Genomic DNA, 13617 nt, shown 5'->3' with positions numbered 1-13617 from the left:
GTCCCGCGGCGCCCAGAACGGCGACTGGCCCCGTCGCCCCGCGCGCAGCTCACGGGGGCTCGGCCCCGCCACGGCCAGGGCTCTCCCGCACACGGCGCCAGCGTCCCGCGCCGGGCGCCTGGCGCGCGGGCCCCACCCGACCGGAGCCGAGAGCACTTCGCCCGGGGCCACCACCGGCCTCGGTGGCCGGAGGCGACACCCGCACAGCGAGGCCCACTTCGGTCCCGGCCGGTGGGCGGCGCGGCCAGGCGTCTGCCCGGGCGGGGGAGCACCGGGGGCAGCGGGGAGCGCGGCGCGCGCCTCGACGGAGGGAGCACGGGCTCGCGGGAAGGCTCCCGGGGACGGCCTCGGGCGCGGACGGGCCACCAGGAAAACACACGCGGGATCCCACCGCCAACGACACGCGAGGGCGGTCCCACGACGCCTGGGACGCCGGCCGGCCTCAGCCACCCCTCGGCCTCCCGCGGGCCCGGCCCCACCGCCGGGGCCTACGTGAGGCGCCCCCGCCGCCGGGGGCCGCCCCGTCCACCCAGCCACCCGTCTGCCTGTCTGGTCTGCTCCGGGGCCCACGTCCCGAGGGAACGCGCCCGAGAGCGGCGGCGGCCCCCACCCATGCCCGCACGCCACCACCGGCTGCGGCTCGGGACGGGAGCGAGCGGAGAGCCAGCCGCTCGCGGCGGGGCGGAGCCCGGACGGGGCCGGGCCCTCTCCCCGCCCCAGCGCGCGACGGGAGAACCACGCGCACGCTCGCGCACACGCGCGGCCCCGCGCCCGACGACGGCCCGGCCGGGCGTGACCCTCCCCCGACTCGGAGGGGGGAGGCGCCGGCCGCGGTAGGCAAAGAGCAGCTCTGCCCACGCGCCACGGTGGTGGCGTCCGTGGCTACTACGCGCAAAGGAGGGGCGGCGGCTGGGGGGTCCGGTACCCCAAGGCACCCTCTCGGATCGCTAGAGAAGGCTTTCTCACCGAGGGCGTGTCGCCCCGCCCATCGTCCGCCATCGGGCCCACCAAGGCGCTTACAGACACCATGGCCACGCAATGCAGGAGGGGTCTGCGGTAGAGGTAAGGCCTAGAGCAAGTCGGAGCGTCCGTGGTCAGGGCCGCGAGCCCGCGCTGCCCCGGGCTCGCCATCTCTGGCCACACTGGGCTTAGCTAGGGATCTACAAGGCCCCTGTGCGGCTCCCAAGTCAGTGCCTCCCCTCAGGCCGAGAGACCAAGGGAGGCAGAGACTGGGACGGAGGTGCCGATCAAACAGCACCTCCCAACCAAAGAGCCAGCGCCACGCCGCTGGCTCGGCCCGCCACGGTCACTCCCACACCCGCGGGGAAACCCCAGCAAGGGGAACGCGCGGGCACGCGCCCGAGCCTGCCCGCCCCCACACGGCACGCCGTGGGGGGCGACGAGGCACCCGTCCCCCCCGAGGGGGACGAGGGGCACGCCTCCCTTACCGACTCGACCCCCCCGCTCCTCAGACACACCAGCGCAGTGGTTACCTGAGGAGGCCGACGGGAACAGAGAACGACACCGCCACTCGGCCTCGGGCGCCTGAGGGACGACCTGGAACGCTCCAGGGGCACCGCCAACGGCCTGGGGAACGCGCTCACGCGCCCGGGAAGGTGCGCGGCGCGGCGGCAACACGGCCCGCCCCACCACGGGGAGGGCCGCCCGCGAGACACAGCCAAGAGGCACAGGCAGAGCATCCGCCGCGTCACGGAGACCCCGACACCGCCCACGCCACGAGGCACGGGGCGGGGGAGCGAGGTCGGGCCGGATTCCGCACCCCTGCCGCCTCCCACACGCCACTCGCAGCGGGGGAGAACGGGCGAGGGGACCCGCGGGCAGAGCGAGAAGAGCGGTCCCGTTCGCCATGAACGTCCGTCCCTCGTCTGGCACAGCTTAGGCCCGGCCCGGGAGAGCACAGCATCACCACATCGGTCGGCAGCATAACGCGAGGGACCCCCGAGCAAGGGAAGGCCGGCGAGGACAGCGAGCGGAGGAGCCTGCTTCAGCCTCACCGACCCCTCTCCTCCTCCAGCAAGCGCGGGCGACGACCCCAGGACGAGAACGCCTGACACGCACTGGCACGGAGCCGGTGGGATGGGGTAAGTCGCGACCGCACCCGGGTGCCGGCGGCAGGGAGTGCACGTGGTAGAGGACCCCGCGCCCCTAACCCCGCCGCCCTCGGGTACCAGAGACCGGAGGTGGCACCACGGTCGTGGGGGCGCCTGGAACGCACAAGAGCCGGCGCGCAGGCCCCAGCGGGCGGCTCAAGCGGCGGGGGTGGAAACGGGCGTCCGGTTCTCGGCCAGAGCCCGGAGCCCTCCCCGCACACGCATCCAGGCACCCGGAAGCTCTCGGGCGACTGTCACCCGAGCAGAGCGTGTCAGCACTTATCTGGCGGCACAAAACCACCCATTCGGGGGCAAGAATCGCCGCGCCCGGAGACGGGGCCCACCCACGGATCACCAGGGGAACCCCTGGATCACGGCCACGGCCACCAGACCCCAAGCACGACCCCATCGCCACCAGGCCCGGAGCTCCCGGGGCCATCTGGTCGACCCCAGAAGCGTGGCGGCAGGGGGAGCCGGGGACAGCCTCCCCGGGCCGCCCGCGCGGGCCGGGACCGGTCGGTCCCTCCCTCTGAGTCGCCGGGTCAGGACTTAGAAAAGAATTCCGCGGAGGCGCCTCCGGCGACCGGGCCCGGGGCGGGACCGTGGCTCCCGTCCCTCAGCCGGGGCTCCACCTACGCCTCGAGCCGGCCCCCTCCCGCCTCCGGACAAAGACGCGACCCGCGAAACTCGGAGAGAGAAGTCCGGTCCGACGGCCCGGACCCACCCCGGGCACGCGTCCGGGCCGGGGACGCCCTCCCCGGCCCGCCCTCGAGGGCTCCCGGGGCCGGTCCACGCTCTTCTCCAGGGCGGGACTTGGAAAAAAAAACTGCCACGGAGGAGGAGGCATCCGAGGACCGGGCCCGGTCCCCACCGCCAGAGCCGGTCGACTCGGAAGACCAGTGGGGAAAAGGCCAGCCCGGCGGCCGAGCCCGTCGCGCCCTCCACGGGCCTCCCCCGCAAGGCCCCGGCCGGTCGCCCACCTCCGGAGCGGGGCGCGGAAAGGGGATCGGCGACGCGGAAGGCCCGACCACCGGGCCGCCCTCGGGACGACGGCCGGGCACGGGACGAGCTCCCTCGCCCGTTCCCCCGCGGCGGCCCCCCACCCCCTCCCGGGGACGGAGGGGCACCGGCGGCTGCTGGTCGACCCGTCCGGGAGGCCCCACACCCCGGCCGGCACCGGGCGGCGCGGCGACAGCCACCTCCCTCAGTAGCCTGCACCTCCAATCTCCGGCGAGCGGGCGTCGCGCTCACGCCCCGGCGCCACCGGGCCAGATCCCGCCAGCGACGCCGGCCTCCCGGGACTCTGCCTCGGTCACCGCGGCCGAGTCCCGTCCCTTGGCCCGCGTCGCCGGAGCTCCGGAGGAAAGAGACGATATAAAAGCGGCCGCCAGGTGGCACCCGGCGACCGACGACCGCCTCAGTGGGACGGAGCCGGAGCGCGGGCCCGCCGGGGAGCACAGCCGGGCCGCCGGGCCGCCCGATCCCGTCCCGGAGCCCCCTCGGACCCAGCCTCCCGGCCCAGTGCGGCCCCGGGGCGTCCGCCCGCGGGCTCCCGGCCGCCAAGGCGCAGCCCCAGCCGCAGGAGGGGGACTCGGAAAAGGTTTCTCGGGCGATCACCGGGAAGGGGAAGGGGAGAGTTCCCCCCAGAGAGGCCAGGGGGCGGCCCGGGCCGGGCTGGGCCGGTGCGGCCGGGAGGCCGCCGCTTCCCGGAGCGGCTGGAGCGCCCCCGGGGTTCCCGGGAGGACTTAGAAAATCAGGGCGGGCGGGGACGGTCAAACCGAAACCAGGCACGTCATCCGAGAAGGACCGTGATGACGGGAGGAGGAAAGCTTTCCAGTCCAGAGGGCCTGTCGAAGGCAGGCGGAGAGTCTACCCGCTGAAACTGACGAAGATGGGCAAAAGAAGCTAGCTCAGGCGCCGACATCTAAGGAAATAAAAAAAAAAAGCACGAGGGCGTGGAGAAATGGGGAAAAATCAACACTGAGAAATCTACCCTCTGAAACCGACGAAGATGGGCAACAGGGGCTAGCTCAGGTGGCAATTTTTAAGGAAAAATGAAAGGAAGTGCGTGGAGACCTGGGGAAAAAGCAACACGGAGAAATCTACCCTCTAGAACTGAGAAAGAAGCGCAACAGAGGCTAGCTCAGGTGGCAATCTTTAAGCAAAAAAAATAAGATAAAAAAATACAATGGCGAGGAGACCCGGTCAAAAAGCAACCCTGAAAAAGGTACCCTCTGAAACTGAGGAAGCAGGGCAACAGTGCCTAGCTCAGGTGACAATCTTTAAGCAAAAGAAACACACAAGGGCGTGGGGAGCTGGCGAAAAGGCAACACTGAGAAATCCACCCTCTGAAACGGACGAAGATGGGCAACAGAGGCTAGCTCAGGTGGCAATCTTTAAGCAAAAGAAACACACAAGGGCGTGGAGACCTGGGGAAAAAGCAACACGGAGAAATCCACCCTCTGAAACTGAGGAAGATGGGCAAGAGAGGCTACCTCAGGTGGCAATCCTTAAGCAAAAACAAAGCACAAAGGCGTGGAGCCCTGGGGACAAAGCAACCCTGAAATATCTACCCTCTGAAACTGAGGAACATGGGCAAGAGAGGCTAGCTCAGGTGGCACTCGTTAAGCAAAAACAAAACACAAAGGCGTGGAGACCTGGGGAAAAAGCAACCCTGAAATATCTACCCTCTGAAACTGAGGAAGATGGGCAAGAGAGGCTGGCTTCAGGTGGCAATCTTTAAGCAAAAGAAACACACAAGGGCGTGGAGGCCTGGGGAAAAAGCAACACGGAGAAATCCACCCTCTGAAACTGAGGGACATGGGCAAAAGAAGCTAGCTCAGGTTGCAACCTTTAAGCAGAAAAAAAACACAAGGGCGTGCAGACCTGGCAAAAAAGCCACAGTGAGAAATCTACCCTCTGAAACCGACGAAGATGGACAACAGAGGCTAGCTCAGGTGGCAATTTTTAAGGAAAAATAAAAGGAAGTGCGTGGAGACCTGGGGAAAAAGCAACACGGAGAAATCTACCCTCTAGAACTGAGAAAGAAGCGCAACAGAGGCTAGCTCAGGTGGCAATCTTTAAGCAAAAAAAATAAGATAAAAAAATACAATGGCGAGGAGACCCGGTGAAAAAGCAACCCTGAAAAAGGTACCCTCTGAAACTGAGGAAGCAGGGCAACAGTGCCTAGCTCAGGTGACAATCTTTAAGCAAAAGAAACACACAAGGGCGTGGGGAGCTGGCGAAAAGGCAACACTGAGAAATCCACCCTCTGAAACGGACGAAGATGGGCAACAGAGGCTAGCTCAGGTGGCAATCTTTAAGCAAAAGAAACACACAAGGGCGTGGAGACCTGGGGAAAAAGCAACACGGAGAAATCCACCCTCTGAAACTGAGGAAGATGGGCAAGAGAGGCTACCTCAGGTGGCAATCCTTAAGCAAAAACAAAGCACAAAGGCGTGGAGCCCTGGGGACAAAGCAACCCTGAAATATCTACCCTCTGAAACTGAGGAACATGGGCAAGAGAGGCTAGCTCAGGTGGCAATCGTTAAGCAAAAACAAAACCCAAAGGCGTGGAGACCTGGGGAAAAAGCAACCCTGAAATATCTACCCTCTGAAACTGAGGAAGATGGGCAAGAGAGGCTGGCTTCAGGTGGCAATCTTTAAGCAAAAGAAACACACAAGGGCGTGGAGACCTGGGGAAAAAGCAACATTCAGAAATCCACCCTCTGAAACTGAGGAAGATGGGCAACAGAGGCTACCTCAGGTGGCAATCGTTAAGCCAAAGAAACACACAAGGGTCTGGAGACCTGGGGAAAAAGCAACACGGAGAAATCCACCCTCTGAAACTGAGGGACATGGGCAAAAGAAGCTAGCTCAGGTTGCAACCTTTAAGCAGAAAAAAAACACATGGGCGTGCAGACCTGGCAAAAAAGCAACAGTGAGAAATCTACCCTCTGAAACCGACGAAGATGGGCAACAGAGGCTAGCTCAGGTGGCAATTTTTAAGGAAAAATAAAAGGAAGTGCGTGGAGACCTGGGGAAAAAGCAACACGGAGAAATCTACCCTCTAGAACTGAGAAAGAAGCGCAACAGAGGCTAGCTCAGGTGGCAATCTTTAAGCAAAAAAAATAAGATAAAAAAATACAATGGCGAGGAGACCCGGTCAAAAAGCAACCCTGAAAAAGGTACCCTCTGAAACTGAGGAAGCAGGGCAACAGTGCCTAGCTCAGGTGACAATCTTTAAGCAAAAGAAACACACAAGGGCGTGGGGAGCTGGCGAAAAGGCAACACTGAGAAATCCACCCTCTGAAACGGACGAAGATGGGCAACAGAGGCTAGCTCAGGTGGCAATCTTTAAGCAAAAGAAACACACAAGGGCGTGGAGACCTGGGGAAAAAGCAACACGGAGAAATCCACCCTCTGAAACTGAGGAAGATGGGCAAGAGAGGCTACCTCAGGTGGCAATCCTTAAGCAAAAACAAAGCACAAAGGCGTGGAGCCCTGGGGACAAAGCAACCCTGAAATATCTACCCTCTGAAACTGAGGAACATGGGCAAGAGAGGCTAGCTCAGGTGGCAATCGTTAAGCAAAAACAAAACACAAAGGCGTGGAGACCTGGGGAAAAAGCAACCCTGAAATATCTACCCTCTGAAACTGAGGAAGATGGGCAAGAGAGGCTGGCTTCAGGTGGCAATCTTTAAGCAAAAGAAACACACAAGGGCGTGGAGGCCTGGGGAAAAAGCAACACGGAGAAATCCACCCTCTGAAACTGAGGGACATGGGCAAAAGAAGCTAGCTCAGGTTGCAACCTTTAAGCAGAAAAAAAACACAAGGGCGTGCAGACCTGGCAAAAAAGCCACAGTGAGAAATCTACCCTCTGAAACCGACGAAGATGGACAACAGAGGCTAGCTCAGGTGGCAATTTTTAAGGAAAAATAAAAGGAAGTGCGTGGAGACCTGGGGAAAAAGCAACACGGAGAAATCTACCCTCTAGAACTGAGAAAGAAGCGCAACAGAGGCTAGCTCAGGTGGCAATCTTTAAGCAAAAAAAATAAGATAAAAAAATACAATGGCGAGGAGACCCGGTCAAAAAGCAACCCTGAAAAAGGTACCCTCTGAAACTGAGGAAGCAGGGCAACAGTGCCTAGCTCAGGTGACAATCTTTAAGCAAAAGAAACACACAAGGGCGTGGGGAGCTGGCGAAAAGGCAACACTGAGAAATCCACCCTCTGAAACGGACGAAGATGGGCAACAGAGGCTAGCTCAGGTGGCAATCTTTAAGCAAAAGAAACACACAAGGGCGTGGAGACCTGGGGAAAAAGCAACACGGAGAAATCCACCCTCTGAAACTGAGGAAGATGGGCAAGAGAGGCTACCTCAGGTGGCAATCCTTAAGCAAAAACAAAGCACAAAGGCGTGGAGCCCTGGGGACAAAGCAACCCTGAAATATCTACCCTCTGAAACTGAGGAACATGGGCAAGAGAGGCTAGCTCAGGTGGCAATCGTTAAGCAAAAACAAAACACAAAGGCGTGGAGACCTGGGGAAAAAGCAACCCTGAAATATCTACCCTCTGAAACTGAGGAAGATGGGCAAGAGAGGCTGGCTTCAGGTGGCAATCTTTAAGCAAAAGAAACACACAAGGGCGTGGAGGCCTGGGGAAAAAGCAACACGGAGAAATCCACCCTCTGAAACTGAGGGACATGGGCAAAAGAAGCTAGCTCAGGTTGCAACCTTTAAGCAGAAAAAAAACACAAGGGCGTGCAGACCTGGCAAAAAAGCCACAGTGAGAAATCTACCCTCTGAAACCGACGAAGATGGACAACAGAGGCTAGCTCAGGTGGCAATTTTTAAGGAAAAATAAAAGGAAGTGCGTGGAGACCTGGGGAAAAAGCAACACGGAGAAATCTACCCTCTAGAACTGAGAAAGAAGCGCAACAGAGGCTAGCTCAGGTGGCAATCTTTAAGCAAAAAAAATAAGATAAAAAAATACAATGGCGAGGAGACCCGGTGAAAAAGCAACCCTGAAAAAGGTACCCTCTGAAACTGAGGAAGCAGGGCAACAGTGCCTAGCTCAGGTGACAATCTTTAAGCAAAAGAAACACACAAGGGCGTGGGGAGCTGGCGAAAAGGCAACACTGAGAAATCCACCCTCTGAAACGGACGAAGATGGGCAACAGAGGCTAGCTCAGGTGGCAATCTTTAAGCAAAAGAAACACACAAGGGCGTGGAGACCTGGGGAAAAAGCAACACGGAGAAATCCACCCTCTGAAACTGAGGAAGATGGGCAAGAGAGGCTAGCTCAGGTGGCAATCCTTAAGCAAAAACAAAGCACAAAGGCGTGGAGCCCTGGGGACAAAGCAACCCTGAAATATCTACCCTCTGAAACTGAGGAACATGGGCAAGAGAGGCTAGCTCAGGTGGCAATCGTTAAGCAAAAACAAAACACAAAGGCGTGGAGACCTGGGGAAAAAGCAACCCTGAAATATCTACCCTCTGAAACTGAGGAAGATGGGCAAGAGAGGCTGGCTTCAGGTGGCAATCTTTAAGCAAAAGAAACACACAAGGGCGTGGAGGCCTGGGGAAAAAGCAACACGGAGAAATCCACCCTCTGAAACTGAGGGACATGGGCAAAAGAAGCTAGCTCAGGTTGCAACCTTTAAGCAGAAAAAAAACACAAGGGCGTGCAGACCTGGCAAAAAAGCCACAGTGAGAAATCTACCCTCTGAAACCGACGAAGATGGACAACAGAGGCTAGCTCAGGTGGCAATTTTTAAGGAAAAATAAAAGGAAGTGCGTGGAGACCTGGGGAAAAAGCAACACGGAGAAATCTACCCTCTAGAACTGAGAAAGAAGCGCAACAGAGGCTAGCTCAGGTGGCAATCTTTAAGCAAAAAAAATAAGATAAAAAAATACAATGGCGAGGAGACCCGGTCAAAAAGCAACCCTGAAAAAGGTACCCTCTGAAACTGAGGAAGCAGGGCAACAGTGCCTAGCTCAGGTGACAATCTTTAAGCAAAAGAAACACACAAGGGCGTGGGGAGCTGGCGAAAAGGCAACACTGAGAAATCCACCCTCTGAAACGGACGAAGATGGGCAACAGAGGCTAGCTCAGGTGGCAATCTTTAAGCAAAAGAAACACACAAGGGCGTGGAGACCTGGGGAAAAAGCAACACGGAGAAATCCACCCTCTGAAACTGAGGAAGATGGGCAAGAGAGGCTACCTCAGGTGGCAATCCTTAAGCAAAAACAAAGCACAAAGGCGTGGAGCCCTGGGGACAAAGCAACCCTGAAATATCTACCCTCTGAAACTGAGGAACATGGGCAAGAGAGGCTAGCTCAGGTGGCAATCGTTAAGCAAAAACAAAACACAAAGGCGTGGAGACCTGGGGAAAAAGCAACCCTGAAATATCTACCCTCTGAAACTGAGGAAGATGGGCAAGAGAGGCTGGCTTCAGGTGGCAATCTTTAAGCAAAAGAAACACACAAGGGCGTGGAGGCCTGGGGAAAAAGCAACACGGAGAAATCCACCCTCTGAAACTGAGGGACATGGGCAAAAGAAGCTAGCTCAGGTTGCAACCTTTAAGCAGAAAAAAAACACAAGGGCGTGCAGACCTGGCAAAAAAGCCACAGTGAGAAATCTACCCTCTGAAACCGACGAAGATGGACAACAGAGGCTAGCTCAGGTGGCAATTTTTAAGGAAAAATAAAAGGAAGTGCGTGGAGACCTGGGGAAAAAGCAACACGGAGAAATCTACCCTCTAGAACTGAGAAAGAAGCGCAACAGAGGCTAGCTCAGGTGGCAATCTTTAAGCAAAAAAAATAAGATAAAAAAATACAATGGCGAGGAGACCCGGTGAAAAAGCAACCCTGAAAAAGGTACCCTCTGAAACTGAGGAAGCAGGGCAACAGTGCCTAGCTCAGGTGACAATCTTTAAGCAAAAGAAACACACAAGGGCGTGGGGAGCTGGCGAAAAGGCAACACTGAGAAATCCACCCTCTGAAACGGACGAAGATGGGCAACAGAGGCTAGCTCAGGTGGCAATCTTTAAGCAAAAGAAACACACAAGGGCGTGGAGGCCTGGGGAAAAAGCAACACGGAGAAATCCACCCTCTGAAACTGAGGGACATGGGCAAAAGAAGCTAGCTCAGGTTGCAACCTTTAAGCAGAAAAAAAACACAAGGGCGTGCAGACCTGGCAAAAAAGCCACAGTGAGAAATCTACCCTCTGAAACCGACGAAGATGGACAACAGAGGCTAGCTCAGGTGGCAATTTTTAAGGAAAAATAAAAGGAAGTGCGTGGAGACCTGGGGAAAAAGCAACACGGAGAAATCTACCCTCTAGAACTGAGAAAGAAGCGCAACAGAGGCTAGCTCAGGTGGCAATCTTTAAGCAAAAAAAATAAGATAAAAAAATACAATGGCGAGGAGACCCGGTGAAAAAGCAACCCTGAAAAAGGTACCCTCTGAAACTGAGGAAGCAGGGCAACAGTGCCTAGCTCAGGTGACAATCTTTAAGCAAAAGAAACACACAAGGGCGTGGGGAGCTGGCGAAAAGGCAACACTGAGAAATCCACCCTCTGAAACGGACGAAGATGGGCAACAGAGGCTAGCTCAGGTGGCAATCTTTAAGCAAAAGAAACACACAAGGGCGTGGAGGCCTGGGGAAAAAGCAACACGGAGAAATCCACCCTCTGAAACTGAGGGACATGGGCAAAAGAAGCTAGCTCAGGTTGCAACCTTTAAGCAGAAAAAAAACACAAGGGCGTGCAGACCTGGCAAAAAAGCCACAGTGAGAAATCTACCCTCTGAAACCGACGAAGATGGACAACAGAGGCTAGCTCAGGTGGCAATTTTTAAGGAAAAATAAAAGGAAGTGCGTGGAGACCTGGGGAAAAAGCAACACGGAGAAATCTACCCTCTAGAACTGAGAAAGAAGCGCAACAGAGGCTAGCTCAGGTGGCAATCTTTAAGCAAAAAAAATAAGATAAAAAAATACAATGGCGAGGAGACCCGGTGAAAAAGCAACCCTGAAAAAGGTACCCTCTGAAACTGAGGAAGCAGGGCAACAGTGCCTAGCTCAGGTGACAATCTTTAAGCAAAAGAAACACACAAGGGCGTGGGGAGCTGGCGAAAAGGCAACACTGAGAAATCCACCCTCTGAAACGGACGAAGATGGGCAACAGAGGCTAGCTCAGGTGGCAATCTTTAAGCAAAAGAAACACACAAGGGCGTGGAGGCCTGGGGAAAAAGCAACACGGAGAAATCCACCCTCTGAAACTGAGGGACATGGGCAAAAGAAGCTAGCTCAGGTTGCAACCTTTAAGCAGAAAAAAAACACAAGGGCGTGCAGACCTGGCAAAAAAGCCACAGTGAGAAATCTACCCTCTGAAACCGACGAAGATGGACAACAGAGGCTAGCTCAGGTGGCAATTTTTAAGGAAAAATAAAAGGAAGTGCGTGGAGACCTGGGGAAAAAGCAACACGGAGAAATCTACCCTCTAGAACTGAGAAAGAAGCGCAACAGAGGCTAGCTCAGGTGGCAATCTTTAAGCAAAAAAAATAAGATAAAAAAATACAATGGCGAGGAGACCCGGTGAAAAAGCAACCCTGAAAAAGGTACCCTCTGAAACTGAGGAAGCAGGGCAACAGTGCCTAGCTCAGGTGACAATCTTTAAGCAAAAGAAACACACAAGGGCGTGGGGAGCTGGCGAAAAGGCAACACTGAGAAATCCACCCTCTGAAACGGACGAAGATGGGCAACAGAGGCTAGCTCAGGTGGCAATCTTTAAGCAAAAGAAACACACAAGGGCGTGGAGACCTGGGGAAAAAGCAACACGGAGAAATCCACCCTCTGAAACTGAGGAAGATGGGCAAGAGAGGCTACCTCAGGTGGCAATCCTTAAGCAAAAACAAAGCACAAAGGCGTGGAGCCCTGGGGACAAAGCAACCCTGAAATATCTACCCTCTGAAACTGAGGAACATGGGCAAGAGAGGCTAGCTCAGGTGGCAATCGTTAAGCAAAAACAAAACACAAAGGCGTGGAGACCTGGGGAAAAAGCAACCCTGAAATATCTACCCTCTGAAACTGAGGAAGATGGGCAAGAGAGGCTGGCTTCAGGTGGCAATCTTTAAGCAAAAGAAACACACAAGGGCGTGGAGGCCTGGGGAAAAAGCAACACGGAGAAATCCACCCTCTGAAACTGAGGGACATGGGCAAAAGAAGCTAGCTCAGGTTGCAACCTTTAAGCAGAAAAAAAACACAAGGGCGTGCAGACCTGGCAAAAAAGCCACAGTGAGAAATCTACCCTCTGAAACCGACGAAGATGGACAACAGAGGCTAGCTCAGGTGGCAATTTTTAAGGAAAAATAAAAGGAAGTGCGTGGAGACCTGGGGAAAAAGCAACACGGAGAAATCTACCCTCTAGAACTGAGAAAGAAGCGCAACAGAGGCTAGCTCAGGTGGCAATCTTTAAGCAAAAAAAATAAGATAAAAAAATACAATGGCGAGGAGACCCGGTGAAAAAGCAACCCTGAAAAAGGTACCCTCTGAAACTGAGGAAGCAGGGCAACAGTGCCTAGCTCAGGTGACAATCTTTAAGCAAAAGAAACACACAAGGGCGTGGGGAGCTGGCGAAAAGGCAACACTGAGAAATCCACCCTCTGAAACGGACGAAGATGGGCAACAGAGGCTAGCTCAGGTGGCAATCTTTAAGCAAAAGAAACACACAAGGGCGTGGAGGCCTGGGGAAAAAGCAACACGGAGAAATCCACCCTCTGAAACTGAGGGACATGGGCAAAAGAAGCTAGCTCAGGTTGCAACCTTTAAGCAGAAAAAAAACACAAGGGCGTGCAGACCTGGCAAAAAAGCCACAGTGAGAAATCTACCCTCTGAAACCGACGAAGATGGACAACAGAGGCTAGCTCAGGTGGCAATTTTTAAGGAAAAATAAAAGGAAGTGCGTGGAGACCTGGGGAAAAAGCAACACGGAGAAATCTACCCTCTAGAACTGAGAAAGAAGCGCAACAGAGGCTAGCTCAGGTGGCAATCTTTAAGCAAAAAAAATAAGATAAAAAAATACAATGGCGAGGAGACCCGGTGAAAAAGCAACCCTGAAAAAGGTACCCTCTGAAACTGAGGAAGCAGGGCAACAGTGCCTAGCTCAGGTGACAATCTTTAAGCAAAAGAAACACACAAGGGCGTGGGGAGCTGGCGAAAAGGCAACACTGAGAAATCCACCCTCTGAAACGGACGAAGATGGGCAACAGAGGCTAGCTCAGGTGGCAATCTTTAAGCAAAAGAAACACACAAGGGCGTGGAGACCTGGGGAAAAAGCAACACGGAGAAATCCACCCTCTGAAACTGAGGAAGATGGGCAAGAGAGGCTACCTCAGGTGGCAATCCTTAAGCAAAAACAAAGCACAAAGGCGTGGAGCCCTGGGGACAAAGCAACCCTGAAATATCTACCCTCTGAAACTGAGGAACATGGGCAAGAGAGGCTAGCT

This window comes from Equus asinus, chromosome 28 (genome assembly GCF_041296235.1).
Source record: "Equus asinus isolate D_3611 breed Donkey chromosome 28, EquAss-T2T_v2, whole genome shotgun sequence".
NCBI lineage: Eukaryota > Metazoa > Chordata > Mammalia > Perissodactyla > Equidae > Equus > Equus asinus.
The sequence above is the reverse complement of the archived record's forward strand: the minus strand, read 5'-3'. Positions refer to the sequence as shown.